General features: G+C 30.2%; 1 protein-coding gene across 15 annotated transcripts in view; it reads left to right on the forward strand.

Moving 5' to 3' along the window:
- The window catches only part of LOC114129106 (homeotic protein antennapedia-like), a 183471-nt gene that overhangs the window by 125722 nt on the left and 42576 nt on the right, over positions 1-15173 (forward strand). For 2 of the 15 annotated variants that reach the window (XM_050197160.1, XM_050197164.1), the window contains one exon: positions 548-633. The exons of 11 other annotated variants lie outside the window; for them this stretch is intronic. The gene's annotated coding sequence lies outside the window, so the exon portion shown is untranslated. Of the gene's footprint in view, positions 1-547; positions 634-12584; positions 13425-15173 lie in introns of those variants that run through there. 2 more of the 15 variants (XM_050197165.1, XM_050197167.1) reach the window with 1 other exon arrangement.

Raw genomic sequence — 15173 nt, forward strand, 5'->3', positions numbered from 1 at the left:
CTTCTAAACGAGACACGAAAATCCGCACTGCAGGAATAGCGAGTGTTGTACAGCAGCTATAGGGTGCTTACAGTTTTCTCTCTTTTTTCGGCTTATTTAAACCGACGTCGATTTATGGGCAACGGTATTAAATCTAGATACCCTTAAGGTGTATTGACACATTTTGTTTTATTTTTAATTCCAAATTGGCAGCGAGAGGGCCCCAGTACCTTGGCGGGGGGTGCGTATATATATTGTGGCCGTCCATCACGCCGGCTTGTCTGTTCCTAATGAATTTTTACGCTGCCGCGGTAACCGCTTCCGGGGACTTCGCATCCCTCGGGACGCCTTTAAAAGCCCACCAACCTAAACACTTATTCTTATCTCCCTCATCTACTATATATATACGAGAAATAGTACTACGGTCCATACTTTATTATATAGCTACCTATTAAATTAATATATACTTGAAATTCTATTGTAACTATTACATTAAACAATTTTTAATTGTATTTAATTGTAATACACTAATTTTATACATTATTAATTTTGATTTTTATTATTTCAGGTAAGAAAAGTTAATTCAATAATGCATACACATGGGTGTTATATTACTCTTAGAATACATATATTTCTGCAGACAATTGTGAAACAGTGAGTAATAATTCAGTACATATTTATATTTTAAATTGAACGCAATACATGCAGTAAGCTAATACTATGAATATCTTGGACAGTATTATATTCAAATATAAGTATACAGTATACAAATATAGTATCCAATAATATTTATTGCTGATTGAGTGAATATGTATAGTATTTTATCAGGAAACTTTTTTTATAATATAGGTATTATTATATCATTTAAAGTATATTTTATATTAATTGCTTTAGCAGAACATAATATATAAGTAGTATCTCGTTTATTTAAATGACAACATGAAACAGTAAACGTTACTAATATAATTAACAATGTATATTCTAAACATTATATTAACTATATACTATTTTTTATTAAAATCATTTTTTTTAAATTTCTGTCATTATAATAATGATAAAAAATGTATTACATAATTTTTTAATTATATATTTTTTAGTGATTTCAGTTACATCGCTTAGAAACGTATTTCGTTTACAATGATAGGTACATTATTGAATTAAAATTGTAAAATTTTTATCTATTACATAATGTATACCATTGATTTCGCGTTTTTTTAACATATACCTAGCAGTATGATTGTTACTCTTCATGTATGTAAATACTTATAAATAATATGTACTGATCATGGACTTCTTAATTATAAATATAATTATCAATAGATCGTCTAAATTTTTCTTAGATAAAGATAATTTTGAATGCCTACCATTTTCGTATTTTCTACATTACAATACCTAAGTAATAATTTTCATTCTCGAACACTTCTTAGTTCAATTCAATAGGTACAATATTTTTCTGTTGATATTCTTGTAAAAATGTGTACATCAATTTGTTTACTTTTATAAATCATAGGTGTATATTGTGTATGTATAATATAAGGACTTACGTAATAATTTGAAGAGGTGCAGATGTAAACAAAACCTATTAAAATATTATCATTCACCATACACATTATTCATATTATATTGACATTTTAAAATTTAAGTATTATAAAATGTTTTCAAGAAGTTAAATTAATTTTTAATAGTTAAAATGTTTATATTTGGAAAATAGTAGGTACTATTTACTTAGTTAGTAATTAATATCATACATTAAAGTATAAATTTTAATTATTGCAATAATAATATTTTATTCTGCAAAAATTATTTTTATTATAAAGTTACCGAAAAATTAAATTTATTTTAAAACAGTAAATTATTAAATGTACAGAGTATTTAACAATCTATTAATGATTATGGAAATATTTTTTTTCATAATTTTCAGTCATAATAAAATTATTTTTTTGATCTTTATAAATTTTATGTTTGAGTTTTTTTGAATGACACACATTTTAAATTTATATTTCAAAACATTATATATTTCAGAGCATATATCAATACATAAAAGCTTCCGAAAATGGTTGATTAACGCTATTTAGATTCAAAAAAAAAAAAATAAATAAATAAAACTATAAACAAACAAACTAACAAAAACAAACATAAATTATTACCTATAACGAAAAAAATACCTATATTATTTGATTTTGACGGGAAATCATGTAAAGAATAAAAATATATCCATAAACCTTATTAATAGAGATTTTGAAACAATGAGTGTTCAATTATGAATTAATTTATTATTATAAAAAGCAGTAAAATATTTACTTTTATTTTTTTGTTTTGTTATTTATTTAAATAAATTGTAGGTATGTGTAAAAAATATAAACTTATTCTGAAATTTGATATAGGAACCTATGTTAAATAATTTGTTCTTATTATCAATATATTTTATATAAACTGCAGATAACATAATAAAAATGTATACCTACTATTACTTTAATTATAATTTTTAAGTTGTAATAAAAGTATAGACAATTAACTATTATATAACTCGTATAAATATTTTATTATAAATTTATTCTATATAATACCTATTACAGTATTACCTTATTATATAGGTGTCATCTTTTTGGTGGTATAAAAATATATATTTTATTACAACTTAACAGAGGTCCATAAGTAATAACTTTTATAGTTATATATATAGGCTTATTTTAGCGAGTAAGAGATTTATTGAAAATAATATTATACTACAATTACAGTATTTGTGTCTTGTGTAGGTACTTCGAAATACTACTATACTATATTAATATATAAGAACTTTACCTACGTATTCGATATTGTAGTGCGCTAAAAATAACAATATAATAATAATTTAACAACAATATGTGCATATTATGCATGAAAATGTACAACTTTCTTATATAGTAATTTATACTACGCTTAACGTATATTCTACTGTATACCTATATATATATATATATATTATATATGTATAATTTATATAGCTACATATTTTATTCATATATATATTCAACGGACCTGTTGCACCAGTAACATATTACTTTTCTTCTGATATTTTGCCTATTTAATCTTGCATTATATAGCATTGAAAAATCATAATTTCGTAAAATTAAAGCAGAATTTAAAAAGATTGTTTCTATTTAAGGGAGAAAAAAAATTGGTGTTTTGTAGTCTACATATTAACAAATCGTTAAGATCACCATCAGATGACTTTTTTTCTTTATTTAGAACTCACATTTTATGCAAGCATTAATCATTATCTTAATTCATATACTTATAATATAAAATGTTGTGCGTCTTTTTCATTATATTTTGTGTTACAATTACCTACTAATAAATTATATAACTGAAAGTCACGAATAATTCATTTTTTTAGATTCATTAATTATAACTTTTTGTAAAAATAAAAAAAAACTGTTTTGATTGGTGATAGAATTACATAAAGACAAAGAGTTTAAAAAAAGTTTCAGTATAAAAAGCGCAGGTTTTGAAAAACTTTTTTGTAAAAATACGTTGAAGCGTTAAATTAGATTTACGTAATAATAATATTATTGTGGGCATTTTGTATAAACCTATTGATTACGATTGTAAAAATAATGTACTTATATAATATACTATATATAGGATCTCCTGCATATTTCTATGTATGTATAAAATATAAACATCTATAGGTTTACCTATCTATTTATTTTTTTATTCAAAAAAGACGATGAAAATATTGTATTGCAGTGCGTGTAGTTTGGGCGATTATATAATAAAAATGAACAATCATCACATTATATAAGACTATACACAGCGTGCATGTGTGTTCACATTTGCGGATCATTTTATGTATATTTTATAATATCTAATAAAAAAAAAACATATATAGTACACCACACAATCGATAACTGCTGCGGCAGTAGCAGTAGGTATACATATTATAATATGGACATTTTATAGTACGCAGTTAACGAAATCCGTTGTCGAAGAAAGTGGGAAGCAAGTTGTTTGCGTACCGTCGTACACCTACCTATACCGACTTGCAGTATTATATAGCCGTATATTGAGGTTCATAATATTATTATCGCAGTCGCCGTCGTGTAAAACGTAGTATTATTATTTCCAACGCGGCGGCGGCGGCGGTGGTTGCGCGAACGAGTGACTGCAGCTCGGGAGCGAATAAAAAGAGCGAGAGAGACGGCGTATCATAATATACACACGTACTCTCACAGGGTTGCCATCGCCGGTCGGCCGGTCCTCCCCGCCCGCGAACGGACCCTTTTGCGCGCCGACAAGACAGAAGATCGATGGCGTCCCGGTCGGCCACCACCGTCGCGCACGCCGCCGCTCCACCGCGAACGCCGCGTGTACGCGTATATACATCGCCGTGTCGCGCATATCATCCCCACCGCCGCCGCCGCCGCCGGGGCCAAAACGCACGAGCCATTTCGCACTCCATATTTCATATCGTGCAGTACACACGCCCGGAGAGATGTGCGCGCGCCGCCCGCGGAGAGTAGAGTGAAAAAAAAAAAAGAGAAATATCGCAAAACCATCCGCGATCTATACACTTTTATTATTATTATTGTACTATCACACCGAACGGTGTAAGTCGGTTTACACGACTTTAAAAATCGCCACCGAAAAGTTCGTGATATTTACGTGGTCGTAACGTCGTGGGTACCTATATAAATAAATAATAATATATTGCAGACTGCAGGTATATAGGTACAGCTATACGGGTTGCATATAGGTACGCGAGATTCGTATGTATAGTATAGGTACTTATTATAATGATATGATAACAGATTATTATAGTCGTATACAAGTGTGTATGTAAATAATGCCCGCGACTCGTTTTCATGAATGAAATCGTTCGTTCTAACGAGGATGGGTGTTTTTATTATCGTCGTGACTCGCTGTGTTGCTTTCTGCGGAAACGTTTTTACAAAATTTATTGCGATAGCGCGCGTGGAACGAGTTAGGGGTCGAACCGCGTATAATATATAGAACGTTAAAAGAACGACGACGACGATGAAACAATATAACTCGCGTGTAAGTACGTGTATTTATACGAATGGGAGTCAAGGTCGTCCGGAACGGCCTCGTAAAATAGGTTCTTACGAGCCACCGCCGCCGCCTCGCCCCAACGGAGGTTATAACCGCGTCGTCGACGACGACGGTGTGCACAAGATTTATATAGGCGAGACGGCTGCGGCGGCGTGCGTTTGCGCGTCGTTACTGATGACGCCATGGCCGTCGTTATCGTCTCACCGCGTCCCACGGTGGGCTTATAAAAATACGATTATCGTATACGTAACCTATATTATTATGCGGTTGTTGTTGTTGTTGTTTACAAGCTATTAGCTTAAGAAATAACGGCCGGGTACCAAACTTATAGTACTTACTTTTTTTTTTTTTTTTATAGTTATCGAAAAACTGATTGCCCTCCACCCCCGCATCCAAAAAAGTGACGAGCACAGCACGTCCCACCCAAAACGCCAATTTCGTGCACATGCGTTATTTATTACAATATTATAATAATAATATTTTTTTGTATACTATATGTGCATACTATGAGTGCGTGTGCATCACGTTTTTCCGATGGTATAATATAATGTCTATTTTATATATTATACGGGTATAGAAAACGCATGCAAGACTTTCCTGTAAAAATAATATATTATTCTTGTTTATAAAATATATATATATTACCTATATTTTATAAATTATAATAAGATGTATAAACTCGTATATAATACAGTGCCGATGCCGTTTCCGACACGCGCGTTTACACTTTTATATCATTGCAAATAGGCTATTCATATTATATGCAGGGATATTATAGGAATAATATATTATATGTATATGCGATGTGCAGTTACTATAATAAGAATAATAATAATTTTCAGTCTTCACGATATCCACCATCGTAACTGCACACGCAATGCGTGCGTAATTTATCCCATTGCGTGTACCCTCTATACCTAGGTATGTATATTATATTATTATGTAGGTATACACAACATATACATATATATAATATATATAATAATTTTATTTATACATATTATATGTACCTGTACATTGCATCGCACCAAGTCATCTTTATAGTCTTATAATTTATAAAATATAATATTATTATTATTTGGTGTTATACTACTGCAAAACTATGAATTGAATGTATTGAAAATGGAGGAATATCAATACATTTCTATGTACTCAAATTTTTCAAAATATCACCATAAAACGGTTAGGACATAACACGAATTTTAATAAGTCCAACAATTGAATTAAACAACTTTAATCTGTACTTGAGTTGATGCTTGACATTTTTAGGATCAATGTAATAAATAAATAACTTAAAATATTCTGTATTAATTACTTTGTTACATTTTAATTGCAAATTATATTTATGTAAATTTATTTATATACCTACCTATATAAGCTATACATTGCATTTTTGACTATAAGTATCTAAATTAAATTATCCATGCATAACATAACTTTTATGAGTATACTTAATATGACTATTTTTATAAGAGCTTGATAAATGTATTGATCAAGCTCAGTTATCTGCATACTTTGAAATTAATTATCTATTAATATTACATTACTATACATGGTCACATGGAGTCTTAAAGTTTAAAAACAATTTTATTGATGTTTTAAGTCATTAAGAAAAGTATTTATTATAACATAATTCAAAAAAATATTTTTCTAAAAAACTACATTTTTTAACTGTTATAATATGTAAACTTACAATATGTATTTAAATTTATAATATAAGTATGTACTTTAAATAGGTACCTATTATTTTTCAGTTAAATTCAATTTCGGCCAATGGCCGTTATTTTATTTGTGTTTGTCATAATTATATATTAGTTATGTTAAAAAATGTATGTATTGTTTTCGTATATTCTTTTTATTTATATTAATTATTGATCATTAATGTTTGTAGTCAAACCGGTATTTTATTTATATGTATTACAGAAATCAATGTTTATAATTTTATAAGATATTACACTATTAATTAAATTAATGGTATTAGGTATTCTTTTAAAGCATATATGTATATATCTCAATGTATTCCTCAAGTTTAATAAAATACTAAAAAAATAAACTTTTGTAAACGTCATAGTGCTTAACAATAATAATATTTATCTGGTATATTAAAGAAAAAATTCAACTGCCTATACAGTATGCAGTATATATAGTACATACTTATATTATGTTGATTTGAAAAAAAAACATCACTAAACCATAAATAAAAATAACGTGTAGGTATACCTATCTACCAATCCCAGTTGTGAATTTAATGCACACAAACGGCCTCGACTTGTTGCTCGCGGTAATTGCTTTTTTAATGTTTGTTTTGATTCGATTCTATAACTTTTACTGACCCAAATTGTGAGAATAAACAAAACAAAAAATGATTTATTTAAACCGCTGTTGTATCATTTAAACTCGAGTTATATTCTTTGGGACGAATTATATACATTCACTACATTTAATACACCCATACTTTGACCGGCAATATCACACTTTATGTGCATTAAAATATAATATTACGAATTGTGAATACTTACACACTATCTTAATATGTTTTTTCTATACGTTTCAATGACTATGTTTTATAAAGTAAAATCAAAAAATAATATACGGTATACATAAGCACATAACATGAATTTCTTGTTGAGAATTTTCGGAAATATATTACCTACCTATATATTTACACACGTGTACAAAAAAAAATATATATATTAACTAAAATATTATTTCTATAAATATAATATGCTTTTAGTTTAATATAAGCGCACGACATTGCAACTGCCACGATAATTTAATTCACGGGCATCAGCGTTTTATCCGATCACGCGGGTGTCGTGATATACATAATATATTTATTTCACTGCCTTTTCAACTGCACCGGAACACCTTAAATTCTGATTTTTTTTCCGTTGTACGTTATATACTTTTCAGCAGTGGTCTCTCAGGCGCGGCGTCGCCTCCGGTGTCGACGGAATCGTTTCTGGCTCGCGCGTTTGATACGGAAACTCTTTTAATAAATTCGGACTGAGTTAACCGCTGCAGAGTAAAAACGGGGAGAAAAAATAAAAGGCAAAGTAGAAAAAAATGCCTTACCGCCTCCCCGTCGGCAAAGGCTTTGAGTATATATTATGTGTGTGTGCCAAAGAAATATATATATATATATATACATATATATATATTATACATATATACGTTGTCGTCATCGTCGTATAATATATAGGCGAAGCTCATAAATACGTCTAGAACAGAGAGAGGAGTCGGTCGTGGGCGGTCGGGCGGTGGCCGGCGGGTGCGGTGAAAGTTAGTCTGCCGTAACGGAAAATATTTCCGGCGTACAGTCCTGCGCGAGTATACCTACGTATATATGTTATTATATAGTGAATCCAGCCCCTGCAGGGCCCGGTGCCGTGACGTATCCGCCAAGAGTGCGAATAAAGAAGAACAATGGAGCTTATATATATTGCGTGTATATATGTGTATATTTGTGTACCCCGACGATAAAACAGAAAATCCGAATTACGACCCCCTGCTAGGAGGTGTTCGATATGATTCTGACGACGCCACGGTGAGTGCGGGTGAGGGGGATACATTTTTCTCTTTTCTCTTTCTATTTCACCCTGCTCTCTCTTTTACTCCCATCTTTCTCTTTCATACACACACACACACACACACATGCACAATATATATCTTGTTTTATTTTAACTCGAAAACACCGATCGATTCGTCTACATAGCCATCACATAATACCTATTTTACATTTATATTGTATAAAATAAAATATACTCACCTTCGAGCTTACGAAAACACTTACTCTTGCACATACACGACGCACGTAAACTGTATTGATGTATATATATTGAGTATACCACGAATAGGTTATAATTTTACATTAAAATCAAGTTTGAATAGGTATGTCATATATTTGTGGTATACGCTGCATAAAAATGATTTATAACACTAAAATCTATATTTTTTCTAAATTTTGTTGGGGTGGTGAGGACTGAAGAGTATCCAAAAGTCCTGACGGCCCGTTTCCGCAAACGACATGTGACACTCTGCCACCGTCGCATATGGACTGGCTTCCTCCTATGTATATTATGGACGTTCAGAGGGTGGAATTTCGAATGAATATTGCGTAACACTGCCGCCATTTCTCTCGGATCACCCGTGATAATTTTAGTGAACATGATTCATATTTTTTCACCCTGTGTGACAACGCGTTTGTCTGATATTATATAAATACCGTATCGAGATTTTCGAATTTTCCTCCACAAAAATTTTGTAATATCTTGATAACTTGAAATCTGTAATATTTATTACAACATTTTAGTGTATAGGAACAGGTACGGTAATAATAATAATAATATAATAAAATATAATAATACTATTTAGTATTTTATTCAATATGCGTTTATTGTGTACATGTATAATATGTATACGTATACACTATACGCATTTATACAACACTGACTGTAGTGTCATTTTTACATTACTTTTATAGTGTATACTATATTTCTATGTAATTTAAATAATTGCACTGCAATTATAGAAGAAACAACACGGTTATTGTTGTATATTATGAACAACTTCTAGTCGAATTATAAGAAAAAAGCACTAAGGTTAAATTGCAGACGAACTAATTAATATAATATGTTTAATTAAACTATAATATAGTGATTGACTAATTATTAAATTTTGTTGAATTAAAAGCATCGTGTTAGTATGATGACCCCCGGGGGTGATGAGAGAACAATCGAAAAAATAAACTTTGCTTGTTAATACAAGAGTGCTTGAAAAACATTTGTCGACGAGTATTTCACGAACTACATATTATTATAATAATTATATAAGTATAAAATTTGATCATAAAATTATAGCGTTGCAGCTCGGGTTTCTTGTCTTGCTGGAGTATATAGTCACTAACAGAACAAAACCAAAAAGACAATATCGGTTTGTCCGTCAAATGACGTACGTAATTGTTCCAATGAAAATTGGTTGCGTTTGTTGTTGGACTACTGCAGCAGCAGTCGCTTAAACATAACATTATTATTATTTTAGTTATATAATAATGAGCTTATTTGAGGTAGTTCAACAGCAGCACACGCCAGTTGTTGCCCACACAAGCACACGCCGTGCATACGCCGTACACACGCACATGAGACGATATAAAAGCTTATTTTACCGACCTAATAAACCGAAAAAAAAATATAACAATGAAAATAATGCATAGACCCCTCTCCACTCCTCATTACCAAGAATACTTACTTGAGGCCGGTATTATAGTATCCCGTGCGCGCGTATGCAAATTTGTTGACATTATTGTTTGTCTATTGTATACTATAGGTGTACAATATATATATGATGTCTCGCTTTAATATTATCATATGTACCAGGTGAATCAATGTGCTGCCGCTGGCGAGTGTGTGTATATTAGGTATATAATGTAAGTAAGTACCTATATAGCTACACATCAGGACGAGGTTTTACGTTGACAAAACATTTATCTATAGGTATTATATTATAATAATATGCATTGCGCGCCTGTGGGCCATATAAATGCGAACGATATTGATCTGACATTACGTTTAATAATGCGTGTTGTTGTTTTATCAGATGATGGTAATTAAACACGGGATATAACTGAAAAAAAAATTCGAGCTGGTAAATACAAATATTAATAGTGTCTGCAGTGCGTGTGTTTAACGCGAAAAAAACCGATAGGGCTTGTTTGTCATGGGATGGATAAATACATGTAAAATATGTTTGTGTATATGTGTGATAACGTTCATGCAACTACGAGTTGATGAAACAAAAAAGTATAATTAATAAAGTGCCTATTTTTTTCTTTTCTCTCTCCCACCCGCCAATTAATTCATAAATGAAAGCGGCAGTATGTAATATAGGAATTGTAATAATTTATATTTTGTAGATCTATACTCGTTTATATTATTGTTTATTTCGAAAGGGATAAAATTAAAAAGTATATCTAGCCTAATCTATAATATTTATAAATGTATTTAGTATATTTAAATATATGCAGTTTTTTTTTTTTTAGCGTAAGAAAAAAATTATTTCCAAACTAATATCATTTTTAATATACGAGTATATATATATATATATTTTTTTTTTAGTTTTTCATTAAAATATTATATTTTTTTAAAAATTTATTATATAATTTTCTAAATTTTTAACTTTTTGGAATGATAAAATACATATTTTGAGTATGGCGAAGTATCAATATCTAAATATAAAATATTAGTTGACTAGATTAACTTAAAAGTATTAAATGCATTGATGAGTAAAAAAGTGCACCATAATATTAAAGATACTGAGGTATCTTCATTCTCATGATATACAATTTAAAATAAATTATAAATAATTAACTGTTTGATCGAAGTTTGATTTCAATACCTCTATAGAATTAATTCGAAAAATATTATGCTTCGGAGTATGTAACTGAAATGACTACAACATATTACATAATTACATAACATATTACAACATATTAATTTTAAACGCTTTATTGAAAGATGTTACTATAATTATATAGGTATTTAGTTAAATGCTAGATAGTTAAAAATATACATATAAATATATACAACAATTGTATACTTAACTTTTGTAAATTTATAAAAAACAATATAACGTATATATATAAATATATATACCTATAGCCTCTTATATTCAAATCAAACACTATCCATTCCTTAAATAAAACTCGTTAATCAATGAATATTTTTATTATAAACATGTTCATCATTAAAATTATTAATATTTCAATAATTTTTCAGTATGTACCTATAATTTATTTTCTCAAATGATACTCATATAATACAATCTTGGTTCAGTACAAAATGTGTTTTGTAATTACATAATAAATATAATATGTTATCGGATATAAATATTAAGAGTACATATTTATACAAGTATTTTTGGATATAATCATGTTTGGTTTATTATTATTTGTGTAATCATTATAAAAATAATTTTATTCAGTTTTCAGAAAATTTATAATTAATTTTCTTTTAAAATCGTATTAAATTGTCCCGAAAGATGAAAAACACAATTTTCAGCGTTGTTTGAAACTAAAAAAACTTTTTTCTCTTTCGATTCGAAATCTACACATTATCCATGCTAAAATAAGAAAGAAAACTTGAATATTTTTAACGCATTTCAAAATCTAGTTATATTTTATGAATTAATCGTTCAATATTTCTGTTGCTACTTATAAAAATACATTTTAATATCATCTATTTAATTGTTGTGACATTAGCACTAAACAGTACGAGTATGTATAATAAATTATTTAAAAATAATTACTGCGTTTGCAAAAGCAACTGCGCATGCGGACGACTGCGGAGTTCATAGTGCATGAATATAATTTATAGTAATATATAGTTGGTAACATTTTTGTCTTTTAGTAAAAAAAGAATGAATAGGTTTGTTTCAGAAGCATTATCTTTCGTATACCCTCCATCTTGTCGGTTGTATAGTTGGTTAATTTTTCACGTGTCCCGAGGCTCACTTATGTATATAAATATTACATCGAATACAATATATATATACTGTAATATTCTTACGAGAACAGTATACGCGTTAGACATTGTTTTGACATTGACTAAGCTGAAAAACGACGCTCACACATATATTTTCGGAATATTTCACCCCGCGGGGTGCAAATGCATATATATATAATATATATTATATACAAACGTGCGGCCAAAAATATTTAGACGTTATAATACGTAGAGCACACTCTCTGGGCAAAAATGTCCAAAAAACAAAAGAGAAAAATGTAAAAAAAAATTCACGTCTCCCAGGTTGCTGCGGGTTAGTCTTGGTGCGCACCTATATACGTATCCCCTCTACCCGACTCGGTCTGTGATGATGAATGAACCCAATAACAATAATAATCTTCGAATATATTAGACATGTACAATACCTGGTTTATACCTCTATTTATATACCAGCTATGTACGTGAGTCCGCGTACACCCTGAGGCGGCCGATGCATTGTGTCGTCGTCAAGGCCCGACCCCCATGCGTGGGTGGACGCGACACCTGGCAGACGCGGCCCAAAGACGTCGCGGCGCGGTTTATCCTTCTTTTCTCGTCGTCGTCGTCGTTGTTATTCTTCTCCTTTTCGTCCGGTCGTCAGTTCATTCTTCTCCGACGTTCAATAGCCATGAAATGAACATTGATTGGCAGGTCCCGCGTGTGGGGGTGCGGGTCCGTATGATCGCGGTTGTCGTCGTCGTCTTCGAATGTTGTCGTCACCGGGTCACTACACCGGTGACCGTCGTTCGCGGTGTAGGTAATATTATGTCTCCGCGGAATTTTCCGTCGTCGTCCGCGTGTCGTCTGCAGTCTGCCGCTACAACCGCAGAAGTCGTTGTTCATTTATGCCGATGGGTAAGTCGTGCATAATTTTTCAAATATATTTAAATTTATACGTAAGGTCTATGTGAGTGTATGTATTACCTAATAGTAATATATCCTATTTTTTTTTTCAAAAATAATTATGAGCTACTGGTCATGATTAGCTATATAAAATAAAAAGTTGTCCTGTATATTTTAAGTAAAAACAGTAAAACGTAGGAATGTCAAATGTGATTTACCTCTAAATTTATCAATTCTTATTCTTATCCAATTGCTAAAAAATATTCATTGAATATTTTCGTTATTACAGACAAATACAACACTACAATTATTTGAATTATTGGGATAGCGATATTGTTATTACTGAAGGTGATAAACTTCATTGTGAGCATCAATAAAAATTAGACCATTTGTGAGCATTATAGAATCATCTGTTGTCATATATATTCTATAGTTCTATACCATAAGTTCTAACACCTTAGATTAAACGCATCAACTTTTAGTAGTATAATAACAATTTATCTGTACAAGTGCATTATACAATAATAAAAGAAAAAATTACATGTTCATAGCACAAAAATGTGTTAGCTAGTATTATTTTTTAAATAATTTTTTTAATTGAATATAAGACAATAATTGCTTAAAATTATTATGATAATAACTTAACTGTTTTTACCCAGGTAAACATTTTACTGTGCCATTATTTATTTACTTCAAAAATAAAAAAATATTAAATAAAATATTAGATGTAAACTCATAAAATAGAAAAGATCAATTACGAATTGATTTATTAATAGTTATATATGTATAAACTATTAACGCTGTAGAATAATTTTCGATCATCGATTATTTCGTATACGATTTAAATGTATATCTCATTCTCAACTAAAAAAGCTTTCTTCTCGATAATTTAAATGCGTTTGGCATTTATAACGCATGCAAATAACATTTTTAAATATATTTAAGTGTGTGCAGATCTTAAAAATACGACTTAGTAGTATAATATATAAATAGGTAACTCGCGTGTGGCTTATCTTTGCGCAATTGTAAATCGTGTGTGTTTAATAATAATAATGCACCCTGTTAAACGAGTAGTATAAAAGCACGTCCGGTCCGATCGAATACGACTGCTGTTGTAGCGATGTGTGTGCGCATATAGCAATTCGAATAAGGAAGTGTCCCGTTCATAAATAATTAATCGAATTAACGCGCCACACGAACGCGTTATATTATATTATATGTATATATATATAATATATGTATACCTACAGCGTATCTACGGGTCGGAATTTAATTGCGGCAAGTTCTCACAGTTGAACGAAAAATAAAAACTGCGCGACGCGCGTCCGCCTCCTTTTATAATATATTATTATATTAGATAAAAATTAGTTAGCTATTGAAAACGTGTACGATAATAATATAGTATGTGTCACTCCGGCAATGGCGTATACGAAACCGAAAGGTGTTTTTTGAGTAGAATGAAAATATTAGTATTATATTATATCGTACGTATAACAGGGGACATACTTGTTAAAGGGTGTCCCTAGAAACCTTTATGTGAAACCACATAAAGACAACGACGACGTGCTTATCCCCCCTTCGATTAGGCGGAACGAAGAACGTATATTATAAACACGTTTACTAATAATATAGTAAAATTGCGTCGGTGACTTTGGATCCGTATCTCAAAATCTTTGTTATGGATTTGTTTATAAAATAATGAAATTTAATTTTTGAAACCAAAAATATTTTCTAATATTATCAAAAGAGTTTTAAGTGTAA

This window comes from Aphis gossypii, chromosome 1 (genome assembly GCF_020184175.1).
Source record: "Aphis gossypii isolate Hap1 chromosome 1, ASM2018417v2, whole genome shotgun sequence".
NCBI classification, from domain to species: domain Eukaryota; kingdom Metazoa; phylum Arthropoda; class Insecta; order Hemiptera; family Aphididae; genus Aphis; species Aphis gossypii.